Source organism: Sciurus carolinensis, chromosome 19 (assembly GCF_902686445.1).
Source record: "Sciurus carolinensis chromosome 19, mSciCar1.2, whole genome shotgun sequence".
In the NCBI taxonomy this organism is placed as follows: domain Eukaryota; kingdom Metazoa; phylum Chordata; class Mammalia; order Rodentia; family Sciuridae; genus Sciurus; species Sciurus carolinensis.
Genome location: NC_062231.1, coordinates 27,403,933 through 27,416,823, shown reverse-complemented (window position 1 = coordinate 27,416,823; position 12,891 = coordinate 27,403,933). Strand labels below are relative to the sequence as shown.

General features: G+C 51.0%; 1 protein-coding gene across 3 annotated transcripts in view; it reads right to left on the bottom strand.

Annotated features, from left to right (window-relative positions):
• Positions 1-12,891, bottom strand: part of Foxp1 (forkhead box P1) — a 513,865-nt gene that overhangs the window by 434,971 nt on the left and 66,003 nt on the right. For all 3 annotated transcript variants that reach the window (XM_047534814.1, XM_047534811.1, XM_047534812.1), the window contains exon 2: positions 3,912-4,041. The gene's annotated coding sequence lies outside the window, so the exon portion shown is untranslated. The remainder of the gene's footprint in view (positions 1-3,911; positions 4,042-12,891) is intronic.

Sequence of the window (12,891 nt, the reverse complement as noted above, 5' to 3'; positions counted from 1 at the left end):
GTTGGTGGATTTTCTTCTTTAATTGACAAAAGGAATCATTCATTAATTTGTGTTACAGTTCAGTCTGAAGAACGGAAAAGTGAGGCCAGGGTGGGAGACGGGCTGGAGGTCGGCCCATCTCTGCGGCTCTCCCACCGCGTCGGGGCAGGGAAGGATGGGCGCTCTCGCCATCCTGAATCACTGCATTACTAATAGGTTCCATTACCTCCACGAAAATGTCATGTTAATTTCTGATCTTCATCAAGCCACACAATGATTTCCACCATGGGCCCCCAGCCAATTAGCTGGTGGAAAATATGTAGCCGATTCCATTACGTGTATTAGGTTAGGAACTGGAGAGAACAGCAAAATCCACGCCGGAGAAATACTTGGGAGATAAAATGTAAGTTGACACCGTCTTCACGTGCTGGGTCCGAGTCACACAATCTGAGAGGCAGCTGCCGGCTCTCATAAGTGCTTATTAAATCTAGCCTCCTCTTGGTGGTGAGCGAGGATCTGTATTTTTACCAATATTAGGTTCATTGTGTTATGAAAGAGACCAAAATACTTAAGATCATTCGCTCCAGCTTATAAGACATATTATGCAGTTTATTAAATTGTTAAAATTACTTTTCAAAGTCAGAATTTCAGGGACTGGAAGTTCAAGCACAACCAAGTGGGCAGGATCACTGACCAGCTGCAGCCCACGGGGCCCAGAGGGGAGTCCAGAGGCTCCGCTCCAGGCCCAGAGCACCCCCCAACCACACCCACCTGCACAGTCACCAACCTGTCCCAAAACTGATAAAAAAGAAAAAAAAATCCACATTCTCAAGCTCTATTTTAAAAGGCTAAGTCTGAAGAGGGAGGTATTTTCCCACGTGCCTGCCTTCCTCTAGCCAGGAATGAGACAATCAAGAAGATCAGAAGATAAACCATAGGCAAATCAAACCCAAAATGTCAAGCGACACTGACGCCCCACACCAGATCCACGGACAGGGGACAATTCATGGTAGGGATGACACGGTGCCAAAGCAGAGACCCCCACACAGGCCCCTTCACCCCAAGTCCGCTCTTCTCAGGAACACTATGCAAATCCACCAGGATCGTCACATGTATTAATAACCCCGTGCCTAACTGCCTACTCAGTGTGTGGCAGACTCAGCTGCCTTCCCTCCGGAGTCTCGTGATACACACGAGACAGATACCGAGTTCCACCAAAGCCCCAGGCCGGGAAACGGGCGGCGACTCCACTGTCCCGCAGATGCTGGGGCATTAACGCAGCTCAGCATGCCGGGAGACACCATGTGCTCAACACTTCGGTCCCGGCTTCCTGCCCCTGAGTTAATTTATTATGCAGGCATGCTTGGCATGCTTATCACCAGCGTAAATCGAGGACATCACCCATTTTCTCACCATAAACTTCTTGCCATAATGATCTCTTCGTGCAAACCCTTTATCTCTCAGTTTCATTGCCCTGCGTCTGAGTGAGGGGATTGGCTGCTCCAGCGGCCAACCCTGTGACTCTGACCCACTCCACCAGGAGGATGGTGGAGCGGCCTCACTCAGAACGAGTGGATTTCAAGCCTTGAGACTCCAGATTCTCAGCTCTAACCTTTAATTGGTGTTTCCCTTGGTTCCTCAACAAACTGCAAAGTTCTAAAAGGCTCAGGGCTGTGACTGAGCTTTTTGGTAACGAAAGGGCTGACTACCTATCAGACACACTGTGCATGGGGGGCCAGGCTTCTGTAGCACACCTGGGGAGGAGGAGTGTGGGGCACACCCTGGCACTGGGCCTTGAAAGAAAAAATTAAGCAGATATCAAAAAAAAAATCAGAACACACAGCTCACAGGACTTCAGGTACCTCTATTCAGTACTAAAAACACAGTGAAAGGAAGTTTACTACAGTCTGATAAATACAAAGCACTTCCGTACTTAGGGGGAAGAAACACCTGGTATTCGACTAGGTCTAATGAATATCATTTTTTAATTTTTTCCAAAAGCGGTATTTTCACTGTACTTCTTCAGACTGATTTTTCCGATCATGGGTCTCACCCAATTGAAATGCGTGAGTACACTGAGCTACTACTAAGTAAATCCATTCATGTGGTTTTGTTAAATTTCATACATCAATTTTCTAACACTGAGTCAGAATGTTTCAATACTAAGGACAGAAATGACAGGTAAGCTAGTGTATGAGCCTGTTGCTCTTTCGGTATCTTCAGAATTCCAACCACTTCCAGGAACTCTCATCTGCATACGCGACAGACCAAGGCTTTGTTCTCAGCTCCACTTGGATCTCTGAGGTCATGAATTTCCCTAAGGAGTGCTATCTGCTCACTTACCTGCAGACCATCCAGGCAAGCCTATCACAGTGGTGTAGCGATGGAAACCCGGAACACTCTAACAGGTGGGAATCCAACCAAGTAAGATGACATAAGACCTTACACCCCTCGACTCCTCCACTCACCACTTCCTGTCACAGTGGACTCCCCTGAGCATGTTATTATCTGCCTTAATACGAGAAGGATTCCTGTGATGGGGGTAAAAGACTCCATTTTTTTCCCTCCGTCTTTATGTCCAGCAGAATGGAACTAAACCATGTGTGGTCAGACAACAAACTGGCCAACATGGACGAGAAGGTGAAAGCCGACTAGCTGCCTGAGGACGACAGGGGTCTCTAGTATTGGGGCCAGATTGCTTCCTCCTGTGCAATGGGAGGGATTGTTTAAAATGACCTACAGTTGTCAGATCTTTAGAAGTTTGGCTCAAACACCTGAACACACAACAACATCTTCCAGAGACACCTATCTTCAGAAGGGGCTCACTGATCTGATGGGTTGGACACATCTCGGTAAATGAGATTAAAAGCTAAGGAGAACCAGGTAACTAGGGTCCATTCCTGACCCAGGCCAGGGACTCATATCCCAGTTGGACTCCATGGAGAGTCCCATCTGTAACCAGAGAAAACTTCTAGGGCCCTTTTAGCACTCACAGGACAAGACTCTGAGTCCTATGTCCTTTGTTTTAGAGTCCTATGTCCTTTGTTTTAAACATAGGACGTGAGGAAGAGGAAGACTCATTTTCTTCATGTCAGGACACTATTAGGTCCCAACTTCCAACATGGTGCCTACCACTTCACTGAACTTCCTTCCATGAAGCAGAATGTGTTCTGAATACAACTCCACTCAGCCAACAAGACGAGTTCATGCTCAGGGCTCCTTTCACTAAAGCCAAGAGCAAGGAAACGGCTCTCCATGAAACCAGACTCACTCTACGGCCAAAGTGTCCCTGAAGGACATCAATGTTATCACCCAAAACACCTAGACTCCACCATCCATGGCCACTCACAAGAACGGGTCACGACTGTCCATCAATTTCCAAGGCATATTATAGATGCTACTCAATATGGGAAATAAACAGAATAGAAAAATAGCATGGTATGTCTTTTAATTTTTCCCCCTAAAATTCAATAAATAACCAATAGGAAACCAATGCCCAAAAGTCGCTAAGAAAAATTGAGAAACCCAAGTCTCCCACCCTCAGCTTCCTCAAGGATGGAAGTCTGGGGATAGAGACTCTCAGTGAACGAGGAGACTCACATCCTCCCAGACCCAAGAGGAAGTAACCATGGTCTCCATGGTGGGGCTGAGGAAGCCATTCCTTCCAGGTGCATGCCTGTGGTGCATAATTCAGGGAGTTCACCCTTCAGAGTATGATTAAGACAAATAAGCAAAAATTTTTAAAAAGTCCCCCTGGGTCCTATGTTGCTTTTTATAAATCCTCAGGTCAAGGTAGGAATGATCTGAAAAAGTTGTGTCAGAAAACAGAGGCAGTTTCTCTCCCCATTCAAAACGGCTCTCCTCAGTGGCAGCCGCCCTGATGGACTTGGTCTTGTGACTTTTCGGACGAAGAGTTACCAACTTTTACTCACCCTTCCGGCTCACAAGCATCACATCCATCCGGTCATGGCTGACAGCAAAACAGAGAAGGGATCGAGGCCTTCACCATTGCCAGAATGTTCCGTGGGGAAACTGGAATCGTCAGCAAAAGTTCCTGGGACACTACAATACAAACATATTTTTTCCACATAAGTAAGTTGTCACTTCTCAAATCGCCACTTCCTTAAAAGTGAAAACAGCAAGACAGTCACGGAACCTAGAGTCGGGGCAACCCCGTCCCCGCAAGGGGACATCAATACTTCAAGCATGATGCCACCCAACAGGAACCGGAAGCAGGGTTTTTAAAAGATGCGCATACCAATGCCTTCACGCACACAGGGAAAGCCTGTGCTCACTGTGGACTTTGTACCAAGCAGTGTAAATATTTTAGCATTTCGATACATCCTGTCCTATTACGAGGCTGTTAACTCAGATTAATAAATGCAACATTTCTTAATGAATGATCTTTTCCAAAGGATTAAAAAAAAAACTGAAAATGTTCAAGACTAATGGTTAAAAATTACTTTTAAGTAATAACGAAGACGAACCCTCATAAGAGAGGCAACCATCTGAATGTTTTCCTCCGAGATTCGCTTTTATCCTAAAAGTGAACTCCGCAAGGATAGATATAGGCGCGGGTATCTCCACAGAGAGGGACAGACGGTGGACGGCCAGGGCTCAGGGCTGAGAGGCCCGACCTCGGCACTGAGTGCCAACTTCACCAGGGCGTGGCCGGGCGGGCACACGCGCATCTCCGAGCTGCCTCTTCACCCTGGATCGAGGCGTTACCAATGCCCAGTCCCTTCCGCCCTGAGCCCCTCCTTGATGAAGTCCACTTACTGCACATAAACAATTTGCTTCGCCCTTAAGCTTCCCGATGAAAAGAGGTTTGCACCAAAAGTCATCTTATGCTAATTGTCACTGACAGAGTGACAGAGTGGCAGAGAGTCTCACAAGCACGGAGAGGAAATCTCTCTGGCGCTAGTGCCCAGGAGGGATGGCAGTGGCGATTGGCAGTGCTCTCTGGGAGCTCATGGAAGACTTCACTCGCTCCCCCGTGGAGACCTGTCCAAATGGACTCTGGACCCACGTTTCTCAAACTTCACTGAGCTGAAGAATCACCTGCAGAGCTTTGGGAAACTCTGGAGCCCTCCCAAGCATTCTGATGCAGCAGGGTCGGGAGCGGGGCCTGAGACTCTGCATTTCTAGAAAATCTCCCAGGGGTGCTGCTCCTGCAGATCCTGAGCCACACGGTGAGCCTTCATGAAAAGCCTTGTCCTCCAAGCCCCCCATCAGGCTGGGGACCCAAGAAGCGCTTCCAAGGCTCAGAGAGGCACCGCAAAGCTGTGGAGTCCATGTCACACAGCACTGAGAAATGGGCTGGGATGGTCCGCCATCTTTTAGGTAAAATCCAAACTTCTTTCCGTGACCCAGAAGGCCCTCTACAGTCTGGTCACTCTCTACTTCCCTGATGTGACCTCAAACCACGAATTCAATACCCGACAGTACGCAATGCAGACGTGGCGGGCTGCCTTCTGCCCGGAGCGAGCCAAGGGTCTTCCTGCCTCGGCTGGCGTATTTGCTGGGTCTCAGCCCCTTCAGGAGCCCTGTCCTGCCCACCCCCTGAAGCTCTGTCCCCAGTTCCTCTCATCCTACTGCTTCCCGAGGAGCTCCTGGCAGAGCCGGTGGCCCAGCGCTTGCCCAGCAGGGGTGAGGCCCTGGGTTCCCTCCCAGCACTAGAGCCGGGGAAAGCAAGAGTTCTGGAGAGTCTCTGAACTCGTCCTTCCCTCACCCCCTGTCCTTCCCACGAGACTCTCAGCTGCATGAGAACCCCGTCTGCACCCCCACAAACCCCACACTTCAGGCAAAGGCCTGGCTCACCACAGGCCGCCTGTCATGGGTCCGAGTCCACACTTGATCCAAAATTAGTCACGTCTGCAGCATCCTCCAAAGTCATAATTGCCATTTACGGAGGAAAACACTGTGTGCGGGACAGTGTCTTAGGGTTGCACGAGTCATTCCATTTCATTCCCCTCACACAGTGACTTGAGTCAGGAGACCCATTTGCAGAGCAGAACACCAGGGCCCAGAGTTGCAGGGGTTTGGCCACAGGGAGCTCACTCTCCTAAGAAATACCCATTTTTGACTCACTGTGTGAAAATGAAAATTCCAAGTGCCAATCTCCAGCTAGCGTCCCTTCTGACTCAGCTGTCCCCAAGCGAGCTCTGGCTGCGAGGCCAGTAGAGATGCTTGAGCCTCCTCACACAAGGAAGGTCACGGCCGCCTCAGGCCATGGGTATCTTGGGGAATAGGCCAGGTGTAAGGCGGCAGGAGCGGGGAGGAAGGAGAGCTGGAGACCCCTGCTTCTCAGCTGGGGGCAGCCTCTGCCCTTCCCTCTCCAACTCCCGTCACGTGGAAACACACCCCAGGGCCCCAAGAGCTCCCAAGTCTACCAAGGACAAGAAACCACATCTCAAATTAAGTGAAACTGCAGAACTTTTTTTCAAAGATGGTGGCTCACCTTCTTTTAAACAGTGGACGCCAAAAACCAGACAAAACTCACAACCCCTGAAACAATGATTGCTGGGGGCCACTCCTCCACTGACCCAGTCCTATGATCCTAGAGGAACTCAGAGGCACAGGGAAGCCGTCTGAGTGGACACAAGGAAAACAGCAGGTAGCAAGGCAGATGAGGGCTCTCTAGAGGAAATACCTTGAGCAAATTCTGGAAGGAACTGGAAGACTGGGTAGAAAAAACATTCTGCAAAGTAAACTAGCTATTCAAAGGCCTGGGAGAGAACAGCCAGTGGGGGAAGAGGGCAGGGGGATGTCCCAGGGGGTCCAATACTCCCAGCGGACTGGGGAGAGGCAGCCTTCCAGCTAAGACAAGCTGTGACCAACAGTGTTGTCTTGCTTAACTTCAACAGTAAAGGAACCAGGCACATCCAAAAATAAACCGCCAATCGCCACTGAGGTTTGTGGAACATTTTTGTTTTGTTTTTGTGTGTTTTGTTAAGAATCCAAAAGACACAGGCCTGAATTCCATCTTCATGCAGCTCTATAACTAACCAAAATACTTAACCGGTCTGAGTTCTAGAAATGAAAAATGCAGCGACCAAAGTAAAGAAAGACAGATATCCAAATAAATTATCCAGAACATAGCTCAGAGGCAAAAGCTGTCTACCTGCAATTGTAGACCCAGAAAAACTATCCTTCAAAAGTGAAGGTGAAATAGAGTTTTTCAGGCAAAAAACAAGTTTAATCTCTCTACATAAGGACATCCTACAAGATTTATTTCAGGCCCTAAAAAAATTATTTCAGAAGACAGTTTTCTGGTTTAAAAAAGAAAGGGAAGGCCAGAATAATGGGGATATTTGTAAGCAAATAGCAGGTGAAGTCAATAACAAAAATTAAAACAACAGACAGGCACGGTGGCATACACCTGTACTGCCAGCAGCTTGGGAGGCTGAGGCAGGAGGATCCCAAGTTCAAGGGCAGCCTCAGCAACTTAGCAAGACCCTGTCTCAAAACAAAAAAATAAATAAACAAAAAATGGCTGGGGATGTGAGTCAGTGGTTAAGTGCCTCTGGGTCCATCCCTGGTACCAAAAATAAAATAAAATAACATCATCTCTGGCAGATTTGCTTCCTATCCCAGCTCACTCCTTCACCCTGTGGCCTGGGCTGCAAAGCTCAACTGGGAACCAGCCTGAAATGCAGAACCACAGTCCGGGAGTCCAGCTGGGCTCCAGAAATCTGCATTTCTCCCAGATAGCCCTGGGGACTCTGATGACGCTCTGAAGACCAGAGCCCCACCCTCCTAGGCACCAGGGTGAGGAGCTGCCCTGCCCTGGGAGGCTCCAACCCAAAACAAAACACCCGCAGGACTCTGTGCTCTTCTCCTCGGCCCCGCCCAGGAGCACCTGGCCCAGAGAGGTCAGCGGTAACCCTGCCTCCAAGCCGCTCATCGAGAGTGGCAATAAATTAAAAGCCCATTAAAATATTTCAGAGAAAAGCGGAGAAGTGCTGAAACATTAATTGTGCCATATTCAATCTGTTTTCCCACAGATCTGAAAAGCCAGATTACCATCCTGGGGGTCATTAGCAGGAATGAAGCTTTTTCCCTTTTCAATTTACATATTTAAAAATGCATACATCCTGGCCCTGGCCATGAGTCCTTTCCAAGGCTTTCCAAGTGCTGTGGCTACTCCACATGCCACAGGGTAGCCACAGGGCAAGGCCCCCTGGATGCCACAGGGGGTGCTTTGTTTTCGTAAGGCCAGGGAACCAAAATCCCAGGGCTTGTGGTTGCCAAACAGCTCCGGGAAAACAGGTAGAGGCAGCAACACAACAACAGAGCTGTTTTCTTGTTTTGTCTCCCCTGTTTATTTTCCCCGAAGCAATCCCTGCTCAGCACAGAGTCAGCAGGGAGCTGCAAAGAGCAGCTGCGGTTCCCGGAGGCCAGGACCTAGCAATCAAGTTGTTTACCAAACACTGCCAGGCACTGGGAAGCAACAGCACAAGCAGCCCTTGCATCTATTTTTCAAAAACAACCTCCCCAAATCTGTGGCTGCCCTGGAACTTCCCGCAGGGCTGGGAGAGAACTTGAGATCACAGACATGAGCTGCGCTGGGGCTGGGTACCGGCCCCCTGGCCTACCCGTGATCCGCGATTCCACTTCTGTTGCAGAAAACCCATCCTGCCAAGGGAGGCTGGGCTTGCAGAATGTCAAAGCCTAGACTGACAGGGAGGGGCACTTGCGAGCACGCCACCCGTGGCAAGGACACTGGCCCAGCCTACAGGACCCCACGCCATGCCCCATCCAGCCAGAGGGAGAACCAGAGTCCACAGGGGGTCTGCTGGTCCAGCCCGGGCTGCTCACTCGGGAGGCACAGAATGGGGCCTGCCCAGTGAGGCTGGGGCACTCCGGCCCACGTCCCCACCTGCGAGGACCACTGCTCTCAAGCCAGATGCCTTTTGGCCCGGCCACCTGAAGATCTGGGAGTCCCTTTTCCACCTTGACCCTGCCGGACTGCCCGCTGTGGGTGTGCCAGCCACCTCTGCAAGGCCATTTCCAGCACAAAACACAGGGGAAGGTTTTCCGTTTGCTTCTCCAGATGCTCGAGTCCTGGAAGGCTGCCCTCTGGCTTCTGGCTGGGTTCAGGCACCGCGAGTTTTCATCTCAGGAGACCAGAGAAGGTGGGGGACTCGCGACCCTGGCTGCCACGCTTGTCTGGGCACTGCAGGTTGACAACCGGGTCCCTCTTTGACCAGTTGCAGTTCCTCCCAGGCAGCCCTCCCCGTGCAAATGACTCTCTGGTTCCACAGGCAGGACCAGGCCTCTGGGCCTCTCCTGCTGCCTCTCAGGTTCAGGAGAGACAGACGCCTTCTGCTTCCTTCAGGAAGCTGATACAACGTCCAGTGCTGCACGTGCCGCGGTCCTCGGCTCGAGAACACGAAGTTCGGAATCTGATACACACACCACACAATCACATATGGAGGTGTGCGTACACACGCAAATGCAGTGAACACGGACACATACGTGTGCGTCTGTGCGGATTTTTAAACTACAGCTCAAGCAGATTGGTCAGAGGACCTGGGAGCCCCGCAGGCACGGCCGTCTGCAGGGTCACCGAGACTTCCCCTCACTCCCACGTGCCCCCGAGAAGCGGGCCCACTTTGTCTAATCGGTTACACAACCGGAGAGGAAGGGGCGCTTCTTGAGAGCTTCAATCCTCTCTCTGATTTGCTAACTCAGTTTCCTTTGTTGCGGAGGGCACCAAAATAGAAAGGGAACAGTGGTGGGTGGAGCGGGCTCCATCACCAACTCCTGAGAATGACTTTCTGACAACTGAGCCCGGCTCGAAAACCACCTCGGCTGCAGAAAAGAGGTGTGCGCTGTCAGCTCGCAAATAAAATGCCAATCTGCCTAGGAAGAGGGCTTGGGAAGAGAGCAAGAAGACCTGCCTCCTTAAAGCACCCCCCAGACGGGCCTACGCCAGCCTCCATCCCAAGAGCCCAAGTCCTGCAGTTCACCTAAAAGCAGGCGCCAAATTTCCCTGGACAGGCCCCTATTGCAACCGGGTGGCTCTGACTTGACTCGGGTTCCCTGCAGGGAGTTGCTGAGACTTTCACTAGCGAGTCCTCCTTCAGTCACCAGAAGACTGCTGGTATGTGAGCTCAAAACCAGGCTCCCAAGTGACCCCGCCAGATCCATCAGCACACGGGAGGAGTCTGGTGTCTACGCTGTTCTTTTTCTTGTTCGCTGAGGCCCATCCAGAACCTTTTTGGTTTGTCGGTCTATTGTTCTTTGTCACCAAAATATCCAGAACTCCTGAGGGGGAGGCAGGTGGACTGGCCTGTGGAGCGTCCCTCCCCCAACCTCCACCTGGGCCTGGGCCTAGGCGATGTGACCTCCGAGCTCCGCCTTCATCTCCAGGTCCCCACTTCAGGGGGGAGGCAAAGCCCCAGAGCCCTCCTCAGGTGGAGGAACTGCCACCGTCTCATCCCCAGCATCCCCATGTCTGGACCCTGGAGGAATCTGGATTGTTGTCCTTTCCTTTCAAGTCACCTGTCTCCGGTCCACCCTCAGCCCCAGGCACAGAGCAGAACTGTCACCTGCCCTTGTCCACAGTGACGCACAGGTGCTTGACTGCGCGTAAGGGTAACTCGGTCCCCCACCCTGCCAGGTGGCTTGGACTTCTAAACGTCACAGACTCTCTACTGCACCCTCCTTGGGCATTTTATTTATTTATTTACTTATTTATTTATTTATTTGGTACCAGGGATTGAACCCATTACCCTGAAGGCTCCTGTTCCTGTGGAGGCAGCACAGTGCTCGGCGGGAAACACAGGCTGCAGGTCTTGGGGCCCATCTGCGTCCACCCCTTACCCCTGTGACCTTGACCCAGTTCCTCTGTACGGGTGAGGACACTGGAAGAAACGTCTGCAAGTGCACAGCAAGGGTTTATTTAGTGCATGTCTCTGTTCCCTCCACACCTGAGGGCACCCCTCAGAAGGACGCCACCTGAGACCCCAAGTCAGGACATCTCTAACGACAAGCCCCAGGAGCCGCCTCCTGCAAGTGGCTTCTACCGAGCCTGCTCCTGGCCTATCCCGGGCCTATCCCGCCAGTGCCACCAAGAACGGCACCATCCGAGACTCCCTCTGTGGTGCCGGGGACCCTGGCGACCCCACCTGGTGGCACTCAGGGTGGCCTTGTCCTTTCCACTCACTTCCTGTTGGAGCTCCTTCAGAACCCCATGAGGCAGGCCTAGGGTAAGAGCCAAGTCTCATCTGGGGACAGAGAAGGGCGTCATGTCTGATGATAATCTGGGTTCTTCTGAGAGCCACGTAGAGTCCCCATACAATCTGTGATGAGTGGCTATCCGCACATCATGGCGACTCCAGCTGTGGTTCCAAAGCGCCCTTGTCCCAGTCTCCCAACCAGGATTCGGCACCTAGACCTTCAGCTCACAGTCTGAGTGCCTGGCATGGCCTCCCACCCGCTGGGCAGCTGGGTCTGCTGAGGCTGGCAGAGAGCACGGCGGGCCACCTGCTGGCAGGGAAGGCGATGGCCCTGTCCCCGAGGCCCACGGGAGCCCTGCAGCTCTGGAAGGCCAGGCAAGAGCAGAGCAGGCTGCCATCTGGGTCCTTATGAGGCTCTGTGGTAAACATGTTTACTTGGTTCTGATTGGACAGACTTATCACTATCCAGTATTTTGTTTTGAGTCTTGCTCTGTAAACATGTTGACTTTGAGGGGAGAGCTTTTTTGATAGCTAACACACTTGTTTTTCACACTTTTAAATTCAAAACATATTTTCCACCACCTGTGGTAAACAAACGACATTATTTCACCTCCTCACTGGAGAGATGAGCAGACCATGCCTTCCTGGTCCAGAGACCAGGTGCAGGTGACCCAGGCTCTCCACTGGGTGACAACAGTGGACCCTGCTAAAATGAGACACAGTGGGTACTACAGAAGGCAGGGAGCCTCACGCCCAAGCCTCAGTTTCCCCAGCAGGAACCTTCTGTAACAAGGTCACTGCAAGGACGTCAGAGGGAGTCTTGTTAACCCTGCAGTGCAAACTTCTGCTCTTACCTAAGAGTACGACCCAACCAGAAAACAAAACAATGTTCCAAAAATAAAATAAAAATGAAAACAACGAGAACACAGTATCCATTTTGTAATTGACTGGCCTACTGACACCTGTTTTGCAGAATGATTTCTGTATCTTTGACAATCAGGACCAAGAGGGTAGCTTCCAATCTAAAAAATGAAAAGCCCTCTGTTCCTGGAAACGGGAGAAAAATAAGGAAGAGTTTAGAGAACGAGTAAAAAAGTAAATAAATGAATGTCTCGAGGAACCCAAGGAGTCCTGCAAGAGGACTTTAAAGTGCTGGCTACATCAAGCCACCAGGAGGGTCACTCTGTGGAGCCGAGTGTGAAGTTCCACCGCAGTTGGGCCAGTCTCGGTTCTGGAGAGTTCTCTGCATTCCAATATTCCAACCAGAAACAAAAGATACTTTGCCACAGCCCTCTGATGCTAATTACAAATTAGGAGGCAGAACAAAATCGGAGGCCAAATCCTTTGTTAAACCAAATAACACCCCGAACCCCAAATCACCTTACTTGCAAACTCATGTTCAAGACAGACAGCAAACCAACAGAAGGTGAGGTTGCTGTACCGTTGTGTGATCCTGGATCACTGAGCAGGTTGCTTCATTACGTGTGGTCCCGAAGGAGGAGATGACATCAAAAGCACAGAAACCGCTCTAGAGGGACCAGGGCAGGCCTGGTGCACCCCGGAGCACAAAGACACCAAACACGCTTATCTTCCAAGGTCAACAGGCTTTCGGGAGACTAAGTCGGGGAGCTCCTCCCAGCCTGGGTTTCCCAGCCTAGAGATGATGTCACGGAACCATCTTTTCTAACAATCCCATGTCGAAGGGGACAGACCACTTTGGGGGTCG